The following is an 8,905-nucleotide window of genomic DNA, read 5'->3' on the forward strand; positions in this document are numbered from 1 at the left end:
GACCAAAAGGGAATAATAAGACACTAGCTCCAATGGGCCTTAGGCTTTTCCGTCAACTCTTAACAAGTCCAAAGTTATCATTAATTATATTTAGTACCACTATATAAATATAATTGCACTCTAGGCCTTATTAATAAATTATATCCCAAGACTTTATTATACACGTAACCCTTTCATAAAATATTCGTAGTAATACAAAGTCATGAACGTAGACTGCCACTTTGTAAATTACTACATCTTATCCTTGAGTACCCGGTTTAATTCTTTAAAGTTATTCATTATATATTTATGAAATCCAATTTCATAAATATATACTTTAGCAATTTCTTATTAAAGTGGTTAGGTCTAACATTCTGAATAACAAACCCATTAAACTTATCTCAAGGGAATATTTTGTATCTCCGTTAAGAGACTATGAATTCCATCTTAAGAATATATGTTCCATCAAAATTAAATGTGGTTGCTCAATATACTGAGGTTTTGACCGTAACTCTAGATCTCACTCCTGATATATCAAAGTAACCTACACCTCATGATCAAGTCAATTATTCTCTCAAGATTAAGAGTTCATGCAAATATAAGTCGTGAGTTTATTATTCATTTGACAGTCGTTAGAAGAATAATAAATCTCACACCGGTCTAGTTCAATATGTTTTAACGCTTAAAACATATCAACATATAAACTAGAAATCTCCATTTCCATGATCAAGACAAATCATCTTGGTTGATATGTTATATAGTCTTCGCAGATGAAGTGCCCAATTTCATCACCGACTACGAACTACAATTCTGAGTTTACAAAGAACTTGTGATTTATATCTTCTGTGACTTTTCACATAAATCACATACTATGCATCTCATGGACTATATGATAATGTCCCAATATTCATGTTACTATTATTTTTAGATAATAATACAACAACTTTATTAATTACAACATTAAGTCATACATAATGTTATACATAATAACATACATAGCATCATACAATAGAATTTAAGGGCACTAATCTTAACAGAAATTGGTAGCATACCTTTCATCCTTTAACCCATAGCCGGCCATATTCAAGAACTCAATACCACTTATTTAAAGCTTATTTCCTCCTTCCTCAAGTCCACAAACCGGTGCTAGGATCTCACCATCTCCAAGCACTATGACAATCCTTCCTTTCCATGGGATCTTCATCTTTTGGTGTAGTGAAGAGGGGTTTGCCCCATTGGGGTGACGACAAGCTTTTCCCACGAGAAGGTTGCAATTTGGGGTGATGTCCATAACATGAAATTCCACAATGGTTTCCATTTGCCCAATCTCACAAGGAGTCTTGAAAATACTCATGACCTTCCTTGAAGTGTTGTCATATGCCCTTACAATCAAGGGAGAAGGAATGATGGTCTCCATATCTAGGCCAACAGTGACAGCGGTGCTAAAAGGATAAAAATTCAAGGCAGATCCGTTGTCAATAAGAACCATTGGAACCTTGTCACCTATGCATTCTGTTAGGGACATATTTTATCTAATTGGCTAATCCTTAAACAAAATGCACTTTATTTGTAATTTGGTAGATCTAGGATGGGTTTAAGACTTCAAGAAACATTTTGTTCAAGTTAAGTGTTAAAACCATGAAGATTTGACCAAGAAACAAGTGAAGAAGAGTTGTTCATTAAGCTCGACAGCAATCTCGACAAAAAGACTTCTATCGTGATTTAATGTTGAAGCTCGACATAAGCTCGACACTTTTGGTAAAGCTAAGCATTGTCCATGATTGTTTTGCAGATGGAAATTTACATGTTTTACTTTTTAAAAAGAATGTTTCCATCCTTTGGTATTGTATGTTTTGGCACTTATGTCTAGATCTTATTAATCTAAATGATATTCAAGATTGGTGAAAGATGGGCTTTTAGAACCATTATTTTGTTATATTCCCAGTCTATGAATTCTATTTAGACGATAATATGATTTAGGGCTCCTTTTGTAAAGGAATAAAGTTCCAATGACTTCTTTAAGTCAGTGCATACATAAAAGAGGAATATGGCTCTTTTAAAGGTAGATTGTTCTAGAAGAAAAATGTCAGAATTTGTTGTAGGACAACTATAAAATACATTTAGAAATGAGATGGTTGTATTACATATAGCACAAGACATTATCCTATAGATAACTATTACACCGGTACAATATCGTAGTGGGAGGATTATCAATTACCAAATAAATTCATACTTTTGGGATAAACTTTTGAAGTCATTCCACAAGGATATGAATTTGATCATCGGTCCTACGTAAAGGCAATAGATGATATGAATATGGATTACTGGATCAAGGTTATGTGAATACAATTAGATTCTATTTAAAGTCTAGAACTTGTAGAGGCGCCTAGTGGCATTAAGCCTATTGTCTTCAAATAGGTCTACAAGAAAATGAGATTGATAGATTAGAAGGTGCAAACCTTCAAAGTTAAGACTAATGGAGAAAAGATTTTTCCTTCACCAATAGTCTTGTTTAACTCTATCTAGATTCTCTTATCCATTACATTTCCTTTAGATGAAATATGTCAATGGATATCAAGAAAGCTTCTCTTAGTGGCAATCTTGAGGAAGACATCTATATGATATAACTAGACTTGTTCATAGCAAAGAACCAGTAGTGTTTAGTATGCAAGTTGCTTAAAGTCCATTTATGGACTAAAGCAAGCATCTGAACCATAAAATATCATCTTTGATCAAGCAATCAAACTGTTTGATTTTGATCAAGTATTAAAATGCCTTACGTGTAAAAGCTATATAGAATAATAAATTTATTAATGTATGTTGATGACATTCTAATTATTTAGAATGATGTAGAGTTATTTTCATCAATAGAGTTTTTTTTTTGTTCGGTCCAATTTGATATAAAGTACTTGGGAAAGATTGGTCACATCCTAAGAATTGAAATTTGTTAAAATTCAGAAATTAGGATGTTTGGTCTATCTCAAACTACTTAAATATATTAGATTCTAGCCAAGTATAGCATGTAATACTTCAAGAAATAATTCTTTCCTTTTAAGTTTGAAGTTCCTTTGTAAAGGACTTTAGTCCTAAGACATATAAAAGGAATAGCATATTAAGACGGTTCCTTATACCATATTAATAGGAAGTCTTTATGCTATGCTATATACTAGGCTAAATATTTATTTTGCGGTGGGCATGGTAAGCAAATATCAATTGAATCTAGGATCACTTAATTTAGTGGCAGTAAAGCATATACTCAAATATCTTAGGAGAATGAGAGATTATATGCTTATCCACCAAAGTGAGGATTTGATGGTTATTGGTTGTACAAATTCTAACTTGTAGTTTGATTGTGATTCATGAAGTTGGACTTTAGATATGTGTTCATCCTAGGTGGTGAAGATACACATTAAGCGTAAGTATTATCACATTAGAGAGATATTAATATGTGAGATGTAGTAGTAGAAAAGATAATTTATGCAATAAATCTAGCTAAAACTTGAATCCAAACCTTGCCTTAGAGTGACTATGAATTACTCTAAAGAGAAAAAAGTGTCAGATATATGGTAAATTGTCTTTGAGTGTAAGTGGGAGATTGTTGGGGTTTATGCCCTAAAATCCAATTATTTGGCATGTCATAAATAATTAAATTGTTTAATCATAAAAGAATATTTGTAAATGAACTAATGAGACATTATCATAGTCCTTGAGATGCATTGTATGTGATTTATGTGATTTAGTCACAAAAGATATAAATCACAAATTCCTTGTAAACTCAAGATGTAGTTTGTAGTCGGTGATGAAATTGGGTGTTTCATCTGCGAAGACTATAACACATCAACTAAGATGGTTTGTGTTGATCATAGAAGTGGAGACATCTAGTTGATGTGTTGATGTATCTTAAGTGTTAAGACATATTGAATTTGACCGTTGTGAGATTAATTATTCAATCAACAACTGTCACCTGAATGATTAATCTCACGACTTCCAATTTCATAGACTCTCAATCCTAAGAGGATGGTGAACCCGATCATAAAATGTAGGTTACTTTGATATATCAGGATTGGGATATAATATTGACGGTCAAAACCTCTGTATGTTGGGTAACCACACGTAGTGTTGAGGGAACACATATTCTCAAGATAGAGTCCATAATCTCCTTTTATAGAGATACGAAATATCCCTTTGAGATAAGTTTAATGGGAACTGGTTATTCAGGGCATCCACTTCAGTAAGAAGTTACTAAAGTTTATATTTATTGAAATTAGATTTCACTAAATATGAATAACTAAAAGATTAAATTGGGTACTCAAGAATAAAATAGTTGTTTACAGAGTAACAATTCATTATGACTTTGTTCACTATGGATATTTCATGGAAGGGTCAAATGATATAATTAGAGTCTTGGGATATAATTTATTAATAAGGCTTAGAGTGCAATTATATTTATATAGTAGTATTAAATATAATTAATGGTAACTTTGGACTTGTCAAGAGTTGACAAATAAGCCCAAAGCCCATTGGAGCTAGAGTCTTAATTGTTTCCTTTGGTCCCATCTCAAGCCACAAATTAAAGCCCAATTAGGTAGGCCCAAAAGTTTAACCCAATTAGATAATTAGTTTTTATTTGATAAGAGTTATTAAATAAACTAACTACCAAGGGTAGTTAGTATGTACGTATGATTAAAAGAAGAAAAAACAATTTTTTTTCTCAATAGAATCTTTAGAATACATTTTTTCAAAGGAAAATTAACGTACATAAAGACTAATTGAGAGACCACTCTTCTTGGGCACCATGTGGAATTGGGATTTTGATTAGAGGTATTCTCAAGTCTTGGTTTTGAATTTTACTGCATCAAGGTATGCTTTCTATTCTTTGTTCTAGAAACCAAGGCTACATGTTATCTCTCATGAATGAAGTAGATCCGTGTTTGTTGCTTCCACTGTGTGTTTTGTATGAGATGCAAAACCAAATTTTCCAACAGTTGTTTCGTCTAGTGAGTGTGTCGTTAATCGGATTTGGATGAATGAAGGTTCTACCAGTAGGCATTATCTCCTTACCAATTGTGGTTGGCTTTTATCCACAGCAAAACAATAAGGAAGTGAATTTCTTTGTTGTGGACTATTTGTCCTCGTATAATGCCATCATTGGACAACCAACTTTGAATAGTTGGAAGGCCACAACGTCCACCTACCATTTGTCTATCAAGTTCCCAATAGAGTGTGGCATTGGGGAAGTACAAGGAGATCAACTAGCTACTAGAGAATGTCACTTAGCAATGTTGGCCATGGACAAGCAGATGCAGACAATGAACATTGAAGAAAGAAGAATAATGGCTGAACCAATTGAAGTATTGGAAGATGTAACCCTGAGAAGTTTACTAGAATTGGGACAAGCATGAAAGAGAAGACAAGGTAGGATCTCGTTAGATTCCTTAAAAAGAGAATGGATGTTTTTACTTGGAGTTATGAAAACATGCCTGGGATTGACCCAAGTGTGATTACTCATCGTTTAAATGTGTCCCCATTTTACAAGCCCGTCTGTTAAAAGAAGAGAGTGTTTGCCCCAGAACGGGATTATGCCAACAAAGAAAAAGTTCAAAAGTTGGTAATTATAGAGTTCGTTTGTGAAGTTTATTACCCTGATTGGCTAGCAAATGTAGTGATGGTCAAAAAAGCTAATGGCAAGTGGAGGATCTGCGTGGACTTCATAGATTTAAACAAGGTGTGCCCCAAAGATAGCTATCATCTTCCGCGCATTGACTAGCTAGTGGACTCAACAGCTGGACACCAACTGCTGAGTTTTATGGATGCATAGTCAAGTTACAACCGTATTAAGATAGACAAGGCTGATTAGGAGAAAACATCTTTCATCACAAGCCAAGGTTTATTTTGTTACAAAGTAATGCCCTTTGGTCTGAAAAATGCAGGAGCAACCTATCAGAGACTAGTTAATCACATGTTTCGTCCACAAATTAGGTGAAATGTTGAAGTGTACGTGGACGATATGCTAGTCAAAAGTGCAAGGGAAACGCAACATTTGGATGACCTTCAAAAAACTTTTGACATACTTAGATGATACAAGATGAAGCTGAATCCAAGCAAATGTGCCTTTGGAGTTGCATCAGGGGAATTCCTCGGTTTTACGGTTTCACAAAGAAAAATTAAAGCAAACCCTAATAAAATCCAAGCGATCTTTAACATGGAGCCCCCCAAAAATGTCAAGGACATCCAAAGACTCACTTGACAAGTAGTTGCCTTTAACAGGTTTGTTTCAAAAGCTACTGACAAGTGTTTACTGTTTTTTCAAAATATTAAGGAAATTATTTGAGTGGATAGACAAGTTGTCACGCCCAGTGAATCAGACCAAGAAATAAAATAAAATTAAAACTAAAAAAGAAAGAAAGAAAGAAAGGTCAGTTTTTTTGTGGTCCACATGTGCCCCCACCTAACCCCACTCCCCACCACTCCTTTTTCTCTTATCTTTTCTCTCTTTTGGCCGTATCCCTCTCTTCTTCTTCTTTCATTTTCTTTCTTTTCTCTTTACTTAAACACACACACACACTCACTCCCTCAAGCTCACCCGCCGGCCTCCACTCCAAACTACACCATCTCACCATCATTTTTCTGGCAAGATCACCGGAAAAATACTTAGGAACCCCTAAGCATCTTCATAATTTTATTTGAGGTAAAAATTTCTAATTTTTTTCATGGGTTTTACACTTTTTCTTGAGGTTATTTTTTTTTTATCTAAGCTTGAATAAAGATACCCATGTGATTTATGAGCATTAGAAGTGATATTTATGTGTTTTTATGTATGGGTTTTGTGTTGGTGGAACTATTTGATGAGTGGGTATATATATTTTGTGCTAAAAATGGCAACTTGAGGTTTATGTATGGTGGAAAATTTAGGGGTTTTAAGTTATAATGTGTCATGGTTGGTAAATTTAATGTTTCCATTGTCATTAGGTTTATTTGGAGTTAGTTGAAGTTCTAAATTTCTTGTCTTGGAGGATATGTTGATTTTTGCTTTCATGGGTCTCTTAATGATGTAGTGTAAATTTTATGGAAGCTAGTCATAATGTTGGAGATAATATTAAATGGGTTAACTTTATAAATTGGAGTTTTTGCCTTGTGAATCAATTTGTTGAGAGACTTTGGAAGTGTTTATTTGGCAATTCCTAGATTGTGGCTAGATACAATTTCAAGCTCTATGCTTAATTGTGATAGGTTTACTTGATATTGTTTAGGTTCTAGCTAATCTCCTTGGAGCTTGGAGAATTAGGATTTTGTGGTTGCAAGGTAAGTAGCTTCTTAATGGGATATTTTTGGAAAATAACCATATTTCATAAATGATGTTTTTGGGTCAAACACATTTTGGAAAATTATATATGGATATATGTCTTCTTAAAATTGTTGTGTTGTGACCCTATTACATATTATTATATATAAAAATGCATCATATTTGGTATTGCATTTGGGGAAATGCTTGAATTGTGAACATGGAAAATATGAACATCTTTTATTTAATCTTTGATAAGGAAATTATGAACTTTATGGCTTATTAGAAAATCTAGAGATGCTTTTCTTGTCTTGTGATTGGGAAATTGATATAAAATCTTTTGACAAGAATGAAGTGGAAAACCTTACAAACCTTGTGGAAATTAGATTATTTAAGGTTTTCCTGAAATTACCTAGATATAAACTATGTATTTGGAAGTCGTGTAACCTGTGAGCTTTATGTGGTTTTAACACCATGCCATGTGTGATTTTCCGGTGATCACCCGATTTGGTTTTTGTAGTCTTTGTGACAACGAAATCAAATCCAGGTCAGTGCCCTTTCACTTTGGATGACACGTTCTTCCCTGCTACACATGGGGGGAAGAGGTTTCTTGATTGTGTGTGGGTGAGGCTGCTGTCCATAGGGCCAAGAGACCACATGCAAAAAAAGGCCTATTTGACGCGCTCTCTCTACTGCCCATGGGGGGAGAGAGAAACCTTGAGGGTATGGGTGAGGCTGCTGTCCATGGGGCCAAGAGTCTACATACCAGAAAGGACAATATCATGCCAGTTGTGAATGGGTGGATCCCTTGACTGGTCTATATGGTAGTGTGGTATATTATTGTGATAATTTATCTTATGTTAGATATTATGGCTTTGGAAATTATATTGTTGATGCTCACAGATTATAGTATATAGTTTCAAGGTAGTTACTTAGAGAAATTTTGTATTTCATTATTTAATCATTCTTGTCATATTATTATTATTGAAGATGAAACTTGCATTTCTCCCACTCCCATTAATTATGCTACTTACTGGGCTCTGTCTCATCCCATTATTTTTATAAACCTTTCAGAGTAGACAACAATATTTTGAGACAGCTTTTTGGTGGCTAATAGTAGTTGGACTAACTGCTAATGGAGGCTGAACTTTTATGATGGAGGTATTTGATGTTGTACATCTTAGAATAGGCTTGACTCATTTTTTGTATATTATAGTGGTTGTGATTGTGTTCCCACTGATGGGACAAGCTGTTGATATGTAATTGTTTATTCAGATCTCTATTCTTTTGTGGCCAATGGTCCTTGTAATTAATGCTTAGAGCTCTGACTTACGTTGAGAGTATATTCAATGGAATTATTATGATAATTCTTGATGTTGGTACTTAATAGGATTTATGTGGATTGAATTGTCAAAAAAAGTTTAAAAAAAAAAAAATTTACAGGTACTTGAGACATATTTCTCACGCTTTGGACCCTTTAGGGTTTGGGGCGTGACAGTTATGGTATCAGAGCATAGGTTATGATTCTGTAGACTTTTGAAAATAGGAATTGATTTTGATCTAAGTCAGAGCATTAGGGGTTGATGAATTCTTTATTTTATACCTTTGTTTCAGCTTCCACCTGCTATTCTTTTTTCTTATCTA

The 8,905-nt window shown here is 33.9% G+C and overlaps 1 long non-coding RNA gene across 1 annotated transcript; it reads left to right on the forward strand.

Annotated features, from left to right (window-relative positions):
* Window positions 1-6,552: 6,552 nt before the first annotated feature.
* LOC142622838 (uncharacterized) lies at window positions 6,553-8,546 on the forward strand. The gene is made up of 3 exons (XR_012841968.1): window positions 6,553-6,667; window positions 7,230-7,281; window positions 8,336-8,546. It is a non-coding gene; the product is annotated as an uncharacterized LOC142622838 (long non-coding RNA).
* The last annotated feature ends 359 nt before the right edge of the window (window positions 8,547-8,905 follow it).

The sequence above is a fragment of the Castanea sativa genome, chromosome 1 (assembly GCF_040712315.1).
Source record: "Castanea sativa cultivar Marrone di Chiusa Pesio chromosome 1, ASM4071231v1".
NCBI lineage: Eukaryota > Viridiplantae > Streptophyta > Magnoliopsida > Fagales > Fagaceae > Castanea > Castanea sativa.